The following is a 20,578-nucleotide window of genomic DNA, read 5'->3' on the forward strand; positions in this document are numbered from 1 at the left end:
AAGAGCCGTGTGAAGTTTCATCCCCAACAGATAAGTCCACGTGCATATTTCATTAGTATGTGTACCATTTTTCATACGTAGTCGTGCTAGTAGGGATTGTAAAAATGTACGCAACTGTCCTTCCACGTGGCGCATACCAAATCAGTTGGGCACCAAATCTTGCATGGATGTACGTCTACAGTAGCCTAAGAGCCGTGGAAAGTTTAATCTCCAACAGATAAGTCGACATGCATATTTGGTTAGTACGTGCACCATTTTTCACACGTAGTCGTGCTAGTAGGGATTGTAAAAATGTATGCATTATACCTTCCACGTGGTGCATACCAAATAAGTTGGAGACCAAATCTTGCGTGGATGTATGTCTAGGGTGGCCTAAGAGGCGTGTGAAGTTTGGTCCCCAACAGATAAGTCCACGTGCATATTTCATTAGTATGTGTGCCAGTTTTGATACGTAGTCATGCTAGTAGGGATTGTAAAAATGTACGCAACTGTCCTTCCACGTGGCGCATACCAAATCAGTTGGGCACCAAATCTTGCATGGATGTACGTCCAGGGAGCCCAAGAGCCGTGTGAAGTTTCATCCCCAACAGATAAGTCCACGTGCATATTTCATTAGTATGTGTGCCATTTTTCATACGTAGTCGTGCTAGTAGGGATTGTAAAAATGTACGCAACTGTCCTTCCACGTGGCGCATACCAAATTAGTTGGGCACCAAATCTTGCGTGGATGTACGTCTATGGTAGCCTAAGAGCCGTGCAAAGTTTAATCTCCAACAGATAAGTCCACATGCATATTTGGTTAGTACGTGCGCCATTTTTCACATGTAGTCGTGCTAGTAGGGATTGTAAAAATGTACGCATTATACCTTCCACGTGGTGTATACCAAATAAGTTGGAGACCAAATCTTGCGTGGATGTATGTCTAGGGTGGCCTAAGAGTCGTGCGAAGTTTCATTCCCAATAGATAAGTCCACACACGTATTTCGTTAGTACATGCGTCATAGCTCATACGTAGTCGTGCTAGTAGAGATTGTAAAAATGTATGCATTGTACCTTCCACGTGGCGCATACCAAATCAGTTCAGACCAAATCTCGCGTGGATGTATGTCTGGGGTGGCCTAAGAATCGTGCAAAGTTTTATCCCCAACAAGTAAGTCCACACGCGTATTTCATTAGTACGTGCACGAATTTTCTTAGTCATGTTTTTAAAATGTCCTAAAGCACAAAACAAATTACAACATTACTACTAATAAACAATTTTTTGTTTTACAAACACAACAAATCCCATTGAGAAGACATCGGACATCATGTAAAAAATAGAATCTAATACAATGATGTGTATGAACGTGTATACAGCCATCATATTGAAATACAAAATATGAGTCCATGAAAATTACAATGGTACGGTCACACAGTGAGCCTATACATATCGAATACAAAAAAGTGTAATCAACTAGTGATACCCAATAAAAATCAATCTGATCAACTGATGATCCCAAAAAATATGATATGTAATGTAGTACTCCTCAGGATCAGCTCTCATGCCAATAGTTGCAAGTATGCTGTCGTGATCTGCCACTACAAGGCGCCATCGTGGAGTGGACGTCGCCTTGCGAGTGCGAACACGACTCAAAGTAATCTTGATCCCAACAACAAGATGAGAATACATGTATGCCTCCTGATCCGCCATGTACTCCTCGAACTCAATATAGCGACCACGCCTCTGTATCTGCTGAAAATAGTGGCCACCTATGATCATGCTATGAGCATTGAAGTGCATCCCATGCCCATCCACTGTATCCTCATTCAGCACACTCTTCAGCATAGATCATCGCAACAAGTAATAATCCACACCCTCCTCATTGTCCTCCGAAGCGATAACCGCGAAGATATCACCAATACGCAAAATATCTGTAAGTTGGTCATAATCTCTAGAGGAACTGAATCCCGTATCCTGATCATCATGTACCTGCTCCCAAGGCTGGAAGGGAGAAAGCACTCGCCGTACCCATGGATCGGCCCATGGTATCATGGAGCACCCTCCCCAATCATCATCAATGCATGCAGAGCAAAAGCATGCAAACCGTCGAGAAAAGATCGCGGGGTGAGACTCACCTATGCTCCTGATGGAATGGAAATCAAGAGTGCCAGGCACAAAACGACAATCAAAAGGCCTAGACCGATCAAGACTCCCAATGTCCACGCACCAAAAATACCGGCTCACCACCCTATCGTCACGCGACTGAAATGAGGAGGTAGCACTAGTGGATAAGTGCTGGCTGCACCACCGCACCACATCATGTGCATCCTTGAAGCGATCGGCACTGTGACGCAACTGGTATCGACGCAAAGCACACTTCACACAAGCACCTGCACCATCGTGCTCTCCCTTACTGTGCCTTGTCTCAAAGTAGCTCCATGTAATCGGAATGCCTGTCTCACGGTGCCATCTGCAGAACCAATAAAACTATCTAGCGGATTTGAACTGACCACCGCAACCGTCTGACTAGATCCAGTGCCACTGCCATGTGACACCATGATCCCTCAAGAAACTATCATAAATCAAGTTAAGCTCTACATAATGCAAAGAGACCACTTACAAAGTTTCAATAACATTTAATCTAAAATGAGTGAGAAATTTAGTATTTAATATGACACTCTCTGTTCGTGACAAACGTGTGACCACCCTGGAACCATGCCGTGTGACACAAAGAAATTTTTTGTGTGTGCATCGAATTTTCGATCAGACTATACGATTGTGTGCACAATAGCAAGTGTGATGTTGTGTCAGAAGACTTCAAAGACTAGATCCATAGGGAAGTAGGTGAGATTTGCATTTTTGTGTGCTAAAAAGCTTGTTTTTCCACCTCCTAAGGATTGGGGAGTGAACAAAAATTGGACACCCTTAGCTTGCTACTTCCCGCAACTGTTTTCATCATGGTCGCCGACGATGCAGATATGGCACCACAACCTTGGCAGTGGATTTGCTTGTGCAATGATCCTAGCTCTCACGACCGAGCACTCATTTGTTGTATGATTGGCCATGCAATGTGGACACTAGAAATTTTCTCACCATGGATATGTCTGAGTTCGCGGCTGAGACAAGTGAAGTTTTTGTTCCATGGTCTGCAACATGTCTTCTTTCAGCTTCATGGTCATGGCCTCTAGGCGATCTTCATTTGATGTTTCAGCAGTGGACTTGGATTTGCCTTTTTTCGAGTGCTTATATCATGTACTAGATCTGCCGTCATCACTGCTATTGCCTGAGTTGGTCATGCCATCCTCGATGTTAATGGTTGTTGCATGAGCAGTATTGAACGTTTCATAGCTGCTAATCTTTTTCATATCCTTTTGAATTTCTTTCTTAGTCCTGCAATGAACCATGCCGTGAGGTACTTTGCATCTGGGCATGGGTCACATTTAGTGATAAATCTTTTCATCTTACCTAGGTACGTTTGTACATCTTCTCGTTGGCCTTGTTCGATCTTGCTTAGTTGGAGAGCGGGATCATCTTGTAGCCTCTCCATTTAAAAGCGTCATTTAAATTCTGTTTGAAGTAGGTCCCATGTGGTGCGCTCTTCCACTAGAAGATTTAGGTACCATTCAGATGCTTCATCAGTTAAGGCCATGGGAAACTAAGCATCAGTTAAGGCCATGGGAAACCAAGCCCTCTTGGTTTCATGGGGATTGATCTCCACCTCTGCTCGGCATGCGGCATCAAAATGCTGGAGGAATTGGACTGGATCTCCCCTATCATTATATTTGGGAAGTTCCAATTTTCCCAAGGGGCGCCTGCCTTGAGTATTATTATTTCTTTCATTAAAGAAATTGTTAGCCTCTGCATCAAGGTCGATATCCCCATCATTGTCACGAGCCGGCATCCAGCCATGTTGTGGCATGGAGTTAAAGGGAGTGATTGAATTGCAGGGGGGGACTCGGGGTAGAGGATTTTCAGAGGTAATGGTTGTGAGAGTTGTCTCAACAGAAGCAGAACAGAAGAGGGAGAGAGAGAAATAGAGAGCCATACAAGTTTTGGTGGGTGCAGAACACCCTAATCTTCTTTTTCATTCATTTATATATGTGTTTGAGTATTGTACATAACCGGGGTAAAGGCACAATGACCTTTAACCACCACAACCTCCCACTTAAAGGACAATGTGCCTTTAAGCGAGAACAATAAGGGAGCATACTATCCAATGCCCATTAATACATGACAATACTCAAACTGCTGACTAGGTAGACTCTTCGTCAGCATATCTGCAGGGTTATCATCTGTATGAACCTTGACAAGCTCTATGCGCTTGTCCTCAAGTACCTCCCTGATGAAATGGTACCTGACCTCAATGTGTTTGGCCTTTGCATGAAAGGCCGGATTCCGTGTTAGTTGAATAGCACTCATGGAATCACTATACAATGTTGGTACACCTGTATAAATCCCCAAAACTCCCACTAGCCAATCTAGCCATATAGCCTCCTTGCAACCCTCTATGGTTGCAACATATTAAGCCTCTGTGGTAGACAAAGCAACGCACTTCTATGCATGAGACATCCACAACACTGCACCACCCGCAAAAATGAGCACATAACTAGAAGTGGATCTCCTACTATCCACGTGCCCTACATAGTCTGAATTTGTGTACCCAAGTACATGCATGTCTCCTCTACCAAAGCAGATGCACATCTCCTTGGTACTCTTCATGTACCTCATGATGCACTTAACTGCCTCCCAATGCCTCTTTCTTGGATTAGCCGTATATTGGCTAACAACTCCCACTGCAAATGCAATGTCTGGTCTATTAGCTATCATAGCATTCATAAGACTCCCAACCGCTAATGCATAAGGAACCTTGGCCATCATGGCCCTCTCCTCATCTGATTTGGGACTATCTGTATGACTCAGTTTCACATATGGAGGCAATGGAATACTCACTACCTTCCCCCCCTCCATATTGAAATGCTGCAATACTTTTGTAACATACTCCTTTTGTGAAAGCCAAAGGAGTTTCCTACTCCAATCACGCGTGATGTGCATACCAAGAATATGACCTATAAGTCCCAAATCCTTCATATCAAAGGCCTTATGCAACTTGGCCTTTAATGCATCTAGCTCATAATTATTCTTGCTAGCCAATAGCATATCATCCACATATAGTACTAGGATTATCAGGCCATTATCCTTAGCTCTTTTAGTGTAGAGGTAGTGATCAATTTCACTCCGTCTAAAACCCTGGAACTGAATGAAAGCATCAAACTTCTGATACCATTCTCTAGGTGCTTGCTTAAGGCCATAGAGACTCTTCTTCAGCTTGCAAACTAAATGCTCTTTGCCCTTTTCTTTAAAGCCTTCCGACTGCACCATGTAAATTTCCTCATGCAGATCCCCATGCAAGAAAGCTATCTTGACATCCATCTGCATAAGCTCCATATCCTCTACTGCCACTAGTCCAAGCATGCATCTAAGTGTGGTCATATTCACAACCAGAGAGAATATCTCATTAAAGTCCACACCCTTCTCTTGCTTGAACCCTTTAGCGACCAAACGGGCCTTGTACCTAGGCACATCATCACCTATGACCTTCATCTTGTAGACCCATTTACATGGCAATGCTTTCTTTCCATGTGGCAAAGAAACCAAGTCCCAAGTCTTATTATTCATAAGTTAACTCATTTCTGATTGCATAGCATAATCCCACTTGCATTGATCCTCGTGCATCATAGCCTCTTTGTGGCAAGAAGGCTCCCCGCAATCAGTAAGCATCACATAGTCTACCCCTAGAACAAACCTATCAGGCAGTCTAGACACTCTAGATGATCTTCTCAAGGGCATTTCAACTTGTTGTCCCACCTGCATATCAGCCACATTTGGCTCATAATTTTCACCAATAGATGATCCACCATCTACCCTTGATTGTATACCTGTGGGAGTACTTGGTGGTACCATTTCTTGCACATTTGGTGCATGGACAACTTGCTGTCTATCAACATATGGAGGTGGATTCACGTCCTGGAAAGTGATTCTCCTCATTTCCACATCCCTCATGGGTTCCTTAGGCATCTTCTTCTCATTGAAGACTACATCATGGCTGCATATGATCTTCTTTGCTTTTGGATCTTAGAGCCGATAGCCCATCTCTCCACTTTCACCATAATCTAGAAAGATGCATTTTCTAGACTTTAATAGGATCTAGCTTCTTTCGAAGCTCTTTTGGCACATGTGCATATGCCTCACACCCAAATATATGCAAATGAGAGTAAGAGGGCTTCTTGCCACTCCATGCCTCTTCAGGAATACCACCATCCAAACTCTTACTAGGTGATCTATTGATCACATGCACTGCAGTTGTCATTGCCTCAGCCCAAAAACCACCAGAAAGACTTGCATTGGAAAGCATGCATTGCAACCTTTCTTGAATGGTACGATTCATCTTTTTTGCAACTGGATTTTGTTCTGGAGTATGAGGGGATGTGAGCTCCCTCTTAATCCCACGTGTATCATAGAAATGCTAAAAGTCATGAGAGAGATACTCTCCATCATTGTCAGTCCATAGGCATTTAAGTGTTCTACCTGATTGATTCTCAACCAAGGCCAGCCATTTTTGAAATACCTAGAACAAATCACTCTTCCGAGCTATGGCATAAGCCCACACTTTCCTAGTTGCATCATCAATGAATGTCACATACTATTCAGCCTCGCCTAATGATCGTGTAGGCATGGGACCACATACGTCTGAATGCACCAAATCAAGCTTTCCAAACTCTTTATTTTCCCTTCTTTTATGTGCTGATTTAGTTTGCTTCCCATAGAGACAGTTCTCACAAAATTCAAAATCGTAGAAACTCAAATGAGGTACATAACCCAAACAGCATAAGAGTTTCATCCCATTTTGGCTCATATGGCCCAACCGACAATGCCATAAAGAAGTGCTTGGTTGCTTGGTTATTGCAACAACATGATCAAATACCCCTGATACATGTAAGGGATACAAAGTCCCACACTTGGCACCCCTGGCCAAAAGCATAGAGCCCTTCTGAATTTTCCAATTCCCAAAACCAAAAATGGTCTGAAAACCAGCATCATCTAGCTGACCCATTGAAATGAGACTCTTGGTCAGCTTAGGCACATGTCTCACATTTTTCAAAATAAATGCAGACCCATTTGCAAAAGAAAACTTTATGTCACCTACTCCCACTATGTCACATGCATAGTCATTTCCAAGATGCACACAACCTGTCTTTCCACTATCATAAGTGGAGAACCATACCCTATGGGGAGTAACATGGAATGAAGCACCAGAATCCAAAATCCAATCCTGGGAATATGCATCATCTGAAGTGGTAAGAAACTCTGCAGATAAACTAGACATGAAGAGAATGTCATTGTCACTATCATGTGTGATTGATCTTCACTTTTCCTTTATCCTCCCTTGGACTCTCTTTCTTCTGATTTGCACGCCAATTTGCATTCTTTTTCTTATCCTTTTGCTCTTTTCAGCTTGTAGCAATCCTTTTTCATATGGCCCTTCTTGCCATAGTGGTAACACTCAATGTTTTGTGCCCTGTATTTGCTATGAGACTTCCCTCTTTCTTGGGACTTCCCCCTGAACTGTGATCTGCCCCTTTGAACATTTAAGGCTGCATCCTACTTGTTGCAGTCCATAGACTTTCGTCTAACCTTATGCAAGTACAAGCGGAGCTTTGCCGCTACTCTACATACACATTCTGTTCTACCTAAGTCCATGTTGGTACAGAGACAACAAATATCTTTTCACATGCACAAATTGCACTTTTCCAACTTCTTCCATTTTAGGGTGAATCTAGATAACAATACTAACAACTATCAATGTTTTAAGACCACCATGCACTAGTCCTAATAGTTTGGATTCCAAATTTTCAATCCATTTTGGTTTTCAACAAATCCAAAAAACGTTATGGAGCGTGCCCTCAAATGGGTATGCATCACTTTAGCACAACATTGGAGGCCCATTAACCCATGCATAATGATCTCATTTAGGTGTGTCCTTGGGTTGAGGGGAAGCCCATGTAGTGTACTTTTGAATGATTACTTGGTTGCATGTATGTATAGAACAAAATTTTGACGTTTTTGAATAAATTGCTATATCCTAGGATGCATGCTTCACATGCAAACATAGCACTTGTAATGCTTTGACGGTCTCGCTCCAAATACGTATTCCATAATTTTTTGCTCTCATGGTCAAGTTGGAATGTGTACTACAACTTGAAGACAAAGTTTGCAGAATTCTGTTGAGTAATGCATAAGTTATGGGTCATGCAAGATACCTATATACAGAAAAGTCCCTGAACCTCACCAAAAATGGCTACACCCAAGCAAACAATGACCCCGGTGGCCACACATGTGGCTGATGAGAGCCACCACCACCAAAAAGTAATTACCAAAAAAGTAAATCATGAAGCCTAATCACTTCTAATCACTCATTACCATGCAGTCTACTACTCTACTAATTATGCAAGACCAGTGACTGGTAATTTACTACACTCATAGTAATCTTGCATATAGGTGAGTAGTACTATGGGCCACTATGGTGGCTAGTAATTAACTACCAACTCAGTGGCCATAGGCATGGCTGATGAGAGCCATCACCACCGGGTAGTAATTGTTGAGATATCACTCTCTTCACAGTAATTACCACGAAAGTAAATCATTATGCCTAATCACCTCTAATCACTCATTACCATGCACTCTAGTACTCTACTGAGCATGCAAGCCTGGTGACTGGTAATTTACTACACTCATAATAATCATGCATGGAGGTGAGTAGTACTACAGGCCACTGCGGTGGCTAGTAATTAACTGCCAGCTAGGTGGCCATAGACATCGCTGATGAGAGCCACCACCACTGGGCAGTAATCACCACAAAAGTAAATTATGAAGTCTAATCACCTCTAATGACTTATTACCATGTACTCTAGTACTCTACTAAAAGCATGCAAGCCCAGTGAATGCCTGATAATTTATTGCACTCATGGTAATCATGCATGCAAGCCTGGTGGTTGTAACTAGAAGGTGAGTAATGGCACGCCACTACGATGGCTAGTAATTAAGTGCGAGTTCGATGGAGTTTTAGTAGCCACCATAGACGTGGTTGGTAATGTTAGATGCCACCACATCTAATGACTCATTACCATGCAAGGTAGTACTACTTCCTTGAATTAATCAAAATTTAGGCAAACCACCGCATTGGCTCTCACCTTGACAGTGTAGTCGGGCTACAAACTTAAGCCTCCGCTATTCCATCCCCTTAACTGTTTTGTGTTCTATCCCTCTCGACCATTTCTATATCCTGGATCATCCCAATGGTCTAGGTGTAGATCCATCGACATACTCCCATTTGTCCTGAAGTACAAGAATGGTCTCCATTCGGTAAGAAATATACTCAACGTGTCATGAAAATCATTGTCTGAATCAACTGCAAAACATTGACTGTGGCAAGTAAAATTTGAACTATTGGTGAAGGTAGAACTGTAATATATAATTCAATTTGAACTACAAGGCTCATGGCAAATGATACCAGGAATAATCAATAGGCTTTGCAAGGCTAAAATAAAGTGCACAATGCCATGAAATAGTCGAATAGGCTTTACAATGATGGCATGTGTGTGTGAAGTCAAATCATGTGCTATCTGCCGACTGATCAATTAATTGAAAATGCATCTGAACACTTTGAACGTCAGGTTTTAGGTAATATGATGATGTGAAACCATATGTGAGCGTAGGGACTGACTTCGAGTAGAAACTTGTCAAGTATTTTGGGCATGTCTTAGATTGGCAACTTGGTGAAATTCAAAGAATCTCCTCTATGGTGATCTAGTTTACTTTGATCTAGAACTATACCAACCATAGATTGATGAAATAACAACAAATAATTTCTTTTCTTTGGTTCTTTTTATGTGCTGGGTTAGATGCGTCGATGTAGAGGCTGATGTGCATATAGGAAGTGGATTTTTTGGTGAGGCTCAAAAGTGACTGATACTTGTGCCGAAATATGCACTTGATGTGACGAGCATGTAGAGCATAAAAAATCGAACGATTTTACCAATTGGCTCAAGCATTGGCCAAGAATCCAATATATCACTCTAGGACAAAGCACATTGATGTCAGAGAGCACTTCATTAGAGAAAGAGTGTTACTTGGTGACATCACTCTACAACATTATGATAGCAAAGAGAATGTTGCAAACATCTTTACTAAACCATTCTTTTAAAATGCAATCCTTTTGAAATGCAATTTATTTAAAAATTCAATTCTTTTAAAATGTAACCCTTTTAAAATGCAATTTATTTAAAATGTGATTCTTTTAAAATGCAATTTATTTAAAATTCAATTGTTGTAAAATCTTTGTAAAATGCAATTGTGTTTGTTGTTGGATGCTGGAGCGATGCGTGCTAGCCATTGATGAAGTTATAAATCTTTCCAAGCACACTTTGCACAGGGAGCATAAACCCCATCAAAGTGTTCATGAAAGATTTATAATTACAAGAATGGCTAATCTGTGACAATTTTCATTTCACCAAACATGACAATTTACATTTCACCACACATGACAATGGCTTGTCGTCATATTATACAAGCTCAAAGTATACACGAGCTAACTTGTAGATTTTGGGCAAAGTATACATTTTATGCCACAAACGATAGGAGCAAAGTATAAATGTGCTCAGTTTGCAAAATCTATAGTTACATTTGAGGTGGCCAAAAAATTACAAGTAATGCCCATTTTCCAAAAATTTAAAGATGCAAAAAATCATCCCTTTTAACACTTCTATGAGGGTGTGTCAATTTGGATGTCCACATGAACAATTGCATCGTCGACAATTGTTCAAACAAATGAGAAATGGTTCACACATGAGAACCATTAGTACAAGGGTAGCCAAGATGGAAACGAGGATGATCAACATGCTTATATGATGAGTGTAGGTCTAAAGAAAATTGAATTGTAAAAAACCAAGCATGAAAACCGTGCAACATTTAGTTAGGTATATCGCAACAATTAAAATACACTTCTAAAAGTGCCTCCTCTACCTTGGCTTCTGCACCCTCCCTGAGAATTTTCTTAAGTCGCACTGCCTCTACTGCATCGGTAGCTTTCTCTTGTAGAAAGGCACCTTCTGCGACATCATCTTATATTATTACTCAAAAATCCCTTTGACGGTAGATGTCATCAAGTGCATTGCAACTCCAGTAGAGTAAGATGACAATTGGGATTTGCCATCCACACAATTCTTTAAGTTGGTTATCATGCTCTTGGAGATCTCCATTGAGAAAGATACATCATGTCCTTTCAATTGCTCTACTACTACTTGAACCTGCCAAAACTTCACGGTTCCTCTCGTATCAAAAAGAAGTGCATTTTCTTCTTTAGCACATCTTGGAGGTCTGTTGGCAAGCTGGAAAGCTTGACTCCACCATCTTTGTTCATCTGAGCATTGGGGTATACATCTAGAATATCCTGACTCTTCCACTGCTTCTTAAACAAATGTGCTTGAAAATTGTCTCCAAGAATGCCTAGCGCATTTTCAATCCCACTTTTAGTGATGGTACTCTTCTAACCTTGATAGACTATTTGACCCTCCTGACATTCACTTCTTGTACCAACCTGGTGAAGTTGCTGAGAGCATCCAAATTGGGCTTTTGAAGAGTGAGTGAGGAGCTCCCATATGTCATGATTTCAAGATCAAGGGAGGGGATATGCTCTTGCACTATGCTGTAGAGGGGGAGGAAAGATTGTGTGAGGAGATTCGAGACTATGCAAGGTCCATTACGAGAGGTGATAGAAGTTGCAGGAAGAGTGCAAGGGAGATAGAAATGGTAGAGACGGATAGAAGTTGTAGGAAAAGTCCAGCCAATAGTAGCTCTACTCCACATGTTGTCACAGCACCAACCACGGGATCTACAATGGGATCTCTAGCTACACAAACAATTTTTGCACCTGTAGTAGATCATGTCATTGCCCAAGAGCTGGAAAAATGGGATAAGAAAGATAAGTATGCATATCATTTGATCAAGCAGAATGTGCAAGGTTTCATGCTAGGACAGCTCAACACCATCAAGACATCAAAAGAAGCATGGGATATGTTCGTAGCTCTCTACAAGTTCAAGAATACTTCCAGGATTCTCACACTGAGAAACCAAATCAACCAGAGTTTTTGCAACAGCAGCGAAACTGGTCATGCTTACGTACTCAGGATCAAAGACTACAACAATTAACTCGTAGTAGTAGGAGAGACCAAGAATCCAACAAAAATGTTTCAAGTCATCTTTAATGGACTAGGATAGGGATACGAGAATCTAGTTCAGAGTATGGCCATCCAATGGCAAATTCTGACACTGGAAAAACTTCAGTCAATCTTACTTTGGCAAAGAACTCAGGACTCAAGCCATTCATGTACACAAAGGTCATTCTAACGATTAGGCATTCACAGCTTCAGACAGAAGCAGAGGTAGAGGTAGCGGCAAAGGTAGATCATTCCAGAGAAGTGGTCATCATCAGCAACAACAAAGTCAGAATCAGCATCAGCATCATCCTCAACAACATGAGAATCAGCAAAGAGGAAATCAGTCCAATCGAGGAATATTCCAAGGACGAGCGAGTACATCCACCAATGTGGCAAACATCCAGTGCAACTACTATCATAAGTTTGGACACTATGAAAGAGATTGCCATAAGAAGCAGTACAACCAAGGTGGTCAATCTAACAACAATTGACGGAATTTCCATGGGAGAGGAAATCATTGCATGGTGGTGGACAATCTAGTCAGTCATTATACAAATGAACATGGGAATATGTTTCTTGCAAACGAGGAAATGTAGAAGACTAATACAGTGTATTTAGACACTAATTGCAATTCAAAAGAGGATTTCAGCTATCAAATTGACCAAGCAGATTAGGATCCTTGGTACATCGACAACAGTGCATCATCTCATATGACAAATCATCAGGAATGGTTCACAAAGATGAAACCATTAGAAGGTTAGAAGAATGTCATCTACACAGCATATAATACACCAAATCCAGTTCAAGTGACATGCATTATCCCTATGAACAATTTCACTTGTACAAAAGGATTGCCGAAAGATGTACTCTATGTTTCGAAGCTCAACAAGAACCTCTTGTTAGTAGGTCAAATGATAGAACACAACTATCGAGTCATCTTCAACGAATATGAATACACTATCAGAGACAAATCCAGAAGATTTCAGCTAGTAGGAAAAGGAGTCAAGGAAGGATGCTTATACAGAATGTTAGTTACAGTACCAGATTTTCCAAGGAAGCTCCTTGGGCTAAGGAGCAAAAGAAAAAAGAGGTGAAGGATAAGAATAAGAAGAGAGATGAAAAAGCGGAGGGTAGCACTTCATCAAAGAAACGATGAAGAATGTATTTATAGGTTATAAAGTACTCTCCTCCTTATTCCACATAGGAATTCTAGAAGGATTCCTCTTGACTCCACATTCTTCCACACTCCTCCACATGCCTTCCACATGCTTGGCATGTGATATCTCTTATATTATTGGAACACATGGACATGAGACCCACCTCTTTATATGACACTCTTCTTTATCCCATACACAAATAACTCTCACCCCATACCAAGGCCCTCTATCATTCATACACATGGTATTTACAATGATCCATTCCACTCATCCTCTCAATCCCATAGAATATCTTAGAAAATAGAAATAAGTGAGAGCTGCTAGGCTATCACTTGATATTCAAACTCTTATTAAACTTAGAGAAAAACAATACCAATGCCAAATAAAATATATCAATTTTTGGTGTCACACCACCTATCACTCGTGCAGCCTTTTGCCGCATCTTTGCCCACAGTCCATGCAAATCATAGTTTGGCTTGGAGAGAGCACCGTGCTGGTTTTTGGCATAATAATGAGATGCAATATATAATTCTAAACATCACGCCCTCAGCGCAGTCTTTGTCCTGACAACCTGTCATTGCCCAGAATTCAAGGTTGTCTTGGAGAGACAACCGCGTTGGTTCTTGGAGTTATAGTTGCATTACCTATTTTTACATATTATAGGAGGAGGTCTATGATGACTAGCATGTTGGCAAATAGAAGGAGATATATGATAGCCACTACGCTAGTTCTTTGACTTATATATTTGTGTACCAAGTAAAATGTATTCTGTTGTGCAACCAAGCAAAATACAACTGATGATATGGCCCTTGAGGAGTCCCCTCTAGGGGCAAGAGCCATATTGACTTCCCATCTCTATCTAGTGGCATCCTGGATATTATATAATGCATGTTGATATCACCCTTGCCCCTAGAGGGGACCCCTCAAGGACCATGTTAGACCCACTCCCCTTACTTGTTGAGTCTCAATTGAGAACTGGGATCCATTCCTTTGAATCCCCCATGATCATGTCACTGATTCCCCAATCACTTTTACTACATTCACCCAATGGAGACATGGACTTCCCAAGTCAAGGGAGAATATCTAGCACTCTCATCAACTTACATCACATGGAATAGTGGCATGATTAAACCACTCACAATCAATGGCACTCCTTCCATGATACCCACTAGTGGAACCTTCCTTCTATTAGACACCTTAATTCAGACTAGGGTATGATGAGTGGAACCTTCCTTCTATTAGACACCTTAATTCATACTAGGGTAGGATGAGTGCATTGGAGGATTAGATTGTCATAGATACCTATTGGCATCACATTACAACCCACACCATCATCAATGCAAGATCCATGACTTTTTACTCCATTGATAACCACATCAATGGTATGGCAAAATTTATCAGCATAGGGGGACAAGAGTTAGACTTCCAGGACTGAGGAACCCTCTTTCTTTTGACCCCTTCTAGCAAAAATTCCCTAACTCAACTCTTGATGGACTAATTGACTCAAGGCAAGAATTTGTGAAAATATATTTGAGAAATGAGGCATTTTGATGGATCATTCAAAATAGAGTATGGCTCTTCACCTTTCCCCACATGAAGATCAATGGGACCAAAGAGCTTCGGTGTTTCTTTACTAGAGAAGACTCAAACATCTTAACCTCTGATGGTGAAGGCTAGACTCTAGGGGTAGTTTTCAAAAGTTTTGTCCATAGTTCTTCTAGTCCTGCCTAGTCTCTATCCTCCCGATCTCTCTTGGCTCCAAAGACCTCTACCTCTTGAACAGTTCTTTAAGATCAAGAAGATTGATTTTTGGAGTTTGATGGAAACACTCAAGGATGTAATGACATCTTCATCACAATTATAACAAGGTGAGTTGTTGCTCAATAGAGGTGGAAGAGCTGGGAGTAGTAGTATAGTTCAAGGGGTAGAGAGAATACCACTCCCTATCCAAGAATGAAAGAACTAGCAAAAGACACGCCAGCGTGGAGATGGTAGGAAGAGTGTGGAGCATCCACACCTCATTTGCAAGCCTTGGCCATGAAGGTATTGTCGCAACCTTGTAGCAACTCCTCTACCGAACGCAACTGGAGTAACTATAAGTTTGTGCATTCCGTCACAAGAAACTGCTTAACATCAGAAAGATCGGAAAAGATAGGTTACCTCTATGCTCGGGGGGGTCATTGTGGGGGTTAAAGGTCACTGTGCCTTTACCCCCGGTTATGTACAATACTCAAACACATATATAAATGAATGAAAAAGAAGATTAGGGTGGTTCTGCACACACCAAAACTTGTGTGGCTCTCTGTTTCTCTCTCTCCCTCTTCTATTCTTGCTTCCGTTGAAAGCACTCTCAACTGGTATCAAAGCCTGGGTGATTTAGCTGAGCGTGCCTGAATGCCTGGAAGCTCAGCAGCTCTGTGGGAGGAAGGAGAAGCTCTGTGGGAAGCTTTGTGGGTGACTTTACTTGCATCCGAGTGTGTAGAGACCTTGGAGGAACCTTTGGAAAGTCACTTTGGTTTTGCGAAGTGGTTTTGAGAGCCTGTTAAGTGTTTTCAAAGAAAAAGTCGTTTTTTGAGCTTTTCCCTGTTCCGTTCAATGACAGAGACTCCGTATTGACTTGTAGAGGCAAGTATTGTTTGCTTTTAGTGTCCACTTTACTTCAGGAGCTTGGAAACACCTTCATTCTTGAATCTAGGATCATTTCATTGGATTTCTAACTCACTATGTCAGTTTCTACGTTTTTCTACCTAGGTGTTGGAACTCAAGTTTGGAGCAACCATTTGCAGATCTGTTAGTTTCGGTGGACTCAAGAGGTCCTAAAACTTCTATGTTGCTCATCATTCGCACTCCAGTGGAGTCTACAAACAGCTCTGTTTCCAAAAACGTTTTTCAGTCCATGTGTTGAACCTAGTGATTGAGACCACGGTTTCCAAAACCATCTATCCCATTGTGTTCCAGACACCCAAAAACCCCTACCTATCAGTTCTTACGTGATTCAATGGAGTATTTTCAGAGTTATAGATCTCTGTGTATTGGATTTCATCTCTCTTTTATGCACTTTTCATTCTAAGGTTTTGAAACCTTAGATTTATGCCACATGGCAGTGGATAAGTGTTGACTCCCATTTCTCACTCATCGGTTGGGATTTTGGAGTTCCAGTAGAAGAGAGATATTTGCAGATTTTCTTGCTGAGTCCGATTATGCAATGGTGCCCATGTTTTGAGGCATCTCAGGTTCTATTTTCAATAGCGGTCATTACCGTGGGACTATGATTTCTTGAGCATACCTTATGCAGATCACTCTGGTTGTAATTTGAGCAGTATGCGCTCATTCGTGGTGTGCATTGGGTTGTAGTGGATGATTTATAGGCCATTTGGATGCATTGCGGTCCTTATTGGATGCGTTGATAGGCCCAAATTGCCTTGTGGGATGCTATTTTTATGGATGCTTTGCACATGGATGCTATTTTATGCTGAGGGACAGCTTCGACACATTGCAGGTGATGCACTGATAGTGCTATGCTCTCTTGGATGAGATATTATTAATGCATATGCCAGTGGACAGTGTTTATGCTTGAGTCATTTGGCACTTATTGGCATTTTGGATTGCCATTGCAGTTGGCATTTTCTTTTGGGCCAGATTTTCTCATATGGATGCATAGTATATGCACATGAGTTAGATGCTTTGAGACATGAGTTTTGGTGATATTTCACTCTATTGTGGCATACACATTTGGGTGCATCTGGTATTTGGTGTGATTCTCTCTTGTAGGCACTAGCATTTGGGATTTTTGCTTCATTTGCATCATGGCATCCTCTTCCATGTCTGAAAAGGAGTTTTTTAGCATTAAAAAGTTTGATGGGACAAACTTTTCTTTATGGAAAGGACAGATAAGGGATGTGCTTATTCAAAAGAAGTAGATTAAACCCTTGGCAGGGATTGAAGCTAAGCCTGCAAATATGTCTCAGGATGATTAGAATGAGTTGGATGCATTAGCAAAGTCTACTATTAGACTTCATCTTGCAGAGTCAGTTTATTTCACAGTAGTAAATGAGCAGACTATGGAAGATTTGTGGAAGAAATTGTGTGCCATTTATGAGAGGGAAACTGCCTCTAATAAAGTTTACCTCATGAAGAGGTTGTTTGAGCTGCAGATGAAGGAAGGGGTCTCCATTGCTTCTCACTTGAATGAATTCAATATTATTTTCAGCCAGTTTCAGGCTCAGAAGATGAATTTTGATGCGGAGACTAAGGCAATATTTCTCTTATGTTCATCCTCATGGGATACCTTTTATACAGTTGTCAGTAACTCTGCACCTGGTGGAGTACTAAAATTTGATGATGTTGTGGGTAGCTTGTTGGCCGAGGAGATTAGACAGAAGTATATGGACGGCAACAAGCAGGATGCAGCCTTAAATGTGCAAAGGGGCAGATCACAGTTCAGGAGGAAGTCCCAAGAAAGAGGGAAGTCTCGTAGCAAATCTAGGGCACGGAACATTGAGTGTTACAACTGTGGCAAGAAGGGCCATATGAAAAAGAATTGCTACAAGCTGAAAAGAGAGCAAAACGATAAGAAAAAGAATGCAAATTGGGGTACAAATCAAAAGGAATAGAGTCCAAGGGAGGACAAAGGAAAAGTGAAGATCGAGGAGATCAATGCAGTCACACATGATAGTGACAATGACGTTCTCTTCATGTATAGTTTATCTACAGAGTTGCTTACCACTTCAGACGATGCATATTCCCAAGATTGGATTTTTGATTCTGGTGCTAATTCATTCCATGTTACTCCCCATAGGGAATGGTTCTCCACTTATGACAGTGGAAAGACACGTTATGTGCATCTTGGAAATGACTATGCATGTGACATAGTCATAGCAGGTGACATAAAGTTTTCTTTTGCAAATGGGTCTGCATTTATATTGAAACATGTGAGACATGTGCCTAAGTTGACCAAGAGTCTTATTTCAGTGGGTCAGCTAGATGATGCTGGTTTGCACACCACTTTTGGCTTTTAGTTAGAAAATTCAGAAGGGCTCTATGCTTTTGGCCAGGGGTGCCAAGTGTGGGACTTTGTATCCCTTACATGTATCAGGGGTATTTGATCATGTTGTTGTAATAACCGAGCAGCCAAGCGCTTCTTTGTGGCATTGCAGGTTGGGGCACATGAGCCAGAATGGAATGAAACTCTTATGCCGTTTGGGTTATGTACCGCATTTGAGTTTCTTTGATTTTGAATTTTGTGCACACTGTCTCTATGGGAAGCAGACTAAATCAGCCCATAAAAGAAGGGGAAAGAAAAGAGTTTGAAAAGCTTGATTTGGTGCATTCAGACGTATGTGGTCCCATGCCTACATGGTCATTAGGCGGGGCTGAATACTATGTGACATTCATTGATGATGCAACTAGGAAAGTGTGGGCTTATGCTATAGCTCGGAAGAGTTATGTGTTCCAGGTATTTCAGAAATGGCTGGCCTTGGTTGAGAATCAGTCAGGTAGAATGCTTAAATGCCTACGGGCTGACAATGGTGGAGAGTATCTCTCTCATGACTTTCAGCATTTCTGTGATACACGTGGGATTAAGAGGGAGCTCACATCCCCTCGTACTCCAGAACAAAATCCAGTTGCAGAAAAGATGAATCGTACCATTCAAGAAAGGTTGCAGTGCATGCTTTCCAATGCAAGTCTTTCTGACGACTAGTAAGAGTTTGGATGGTGGTATTCCTGAAGAGGAATGGAGTGGCAAGAAGCCCTCTTACTCTCAATAGATCACCTAGTAAGAGTTTGGATGGTGGTATTTCTGAAGAGGAATGGAGTGACAAGAAGCCCTCTTACTCTCATTTGCATATATTTGGGTGTGAGGCATATGCACATGTGCCAAAAGAGCTTCGAAAGAAGCTAGATCATAAGTCTAGGAAATGCATCTTTCTAGGTTATCTTGAAAGTGGAGAGATGGGCTATCATCTCTAAGATCCAAAAGCAAAGACGATCATACGCAGCCATGATGTAGTCTTCAATGAGAAGAATATGCATAAGGCACCCATGAGGGATGTGGAAATGAGGAGAATCACTTTCCAGGACGTGAATCCACCTCCATATGTTGATAGACAGCAAGCTGTCCATGCACCAAATGTGCAAGAAATGGTACCATCAAGTACTCCCACAGGTATACAATCAGGGGTAGATGGTGGATCATCTATTGGTGAAAATTATGAGCCAAATGTGGCTGATATGCAGGTGGGACAACAAGTTGAAATGCCCTTTAGAAGATCATCTAGAGTGTCTAGACCGCCTGATAGGTTTGTTCCAGGGGTAGACTATGTGATGCTTACTGATTGCGGGGAGCCTTCTTGCTACAGAGAGGCTATGATGTGCGAGGATCAATGCAAGTGGGATTATGCTATGCAATCAGAGATGAGTTCACTTATGAAGAATAAGACTTGGGACTTGGTTTCTTTGCCACATGGAAAGAAAGCATTGCCATGTAAATGGGTCTACAAGATGAAGGTCACAGGTGATGATGTGCCTAGGTACAAGGCCCGTTTGGTTGCTAAAGGGTTCAAGCAAGAGAAGGGTGTGGACTTTGATGAGATATTCTCTCTGGTTGTGAATATGACGACACTTAGATGCATGCTTGGACTAGTGGCAGCAGAGGATATGGAGCTTATGCAGATGGATGTCAAGACAACTTTCTTGCATGGGGATTTTTATGAGGAAATTTACATGGTGCAGCCGGAAGGCTTTGAAGAAAAGGGCAAAGAGCATTTAGTTTGCAAGCTAAAGAAGAGTCTCTATGGTCTTAAGCAAGCACCTAGAGAATGGTATCAGAAGTTTGATGCTTTCATTCAGTCCCAAGGTTTTAGAAGGAGTGAAATTGATCACTGCCTCTACACTAAAAGGGCTGCCGTGGCAATCCATCTGCTTCAAAAAGCTACAAGATGGGGAAGCTTACCCACCTCATCTGCGAGATCATAAATGAGCTTGGAATCTTTGCCATACTTGGACATGAGGTACTCAAGAAGCTTGAAGATGGGGGTATCGATGGAGACAACACCATGGCGTTTGAAGATGGAAGTGAGGCATTGGAAGAGGTGGTCGAGGAGGTCCATGTTGAGAGGCAAGAGGTCATGGAAGTCCCTAAGAGGGGGGATGGAGGGGGGGGCATCCTA

Source organism: Dipteris shenzhenensis, chromosome 4, assembly GCF_047967505.1.
Source record: "Dipteris shenzhenensis isolate YYH24624 ecotype China chromosome 4, Dip_SZ_1.0, whole genome shotgun sequence".
Taxonomy (NCBI): domain Eukaryota; kingdom Viridiplantae; phylum Streptophyta; class Polypodiopsida; order Gleicheniales; family Dipteridaceae; genus Dipteris; species Dipteris shenzhenensis.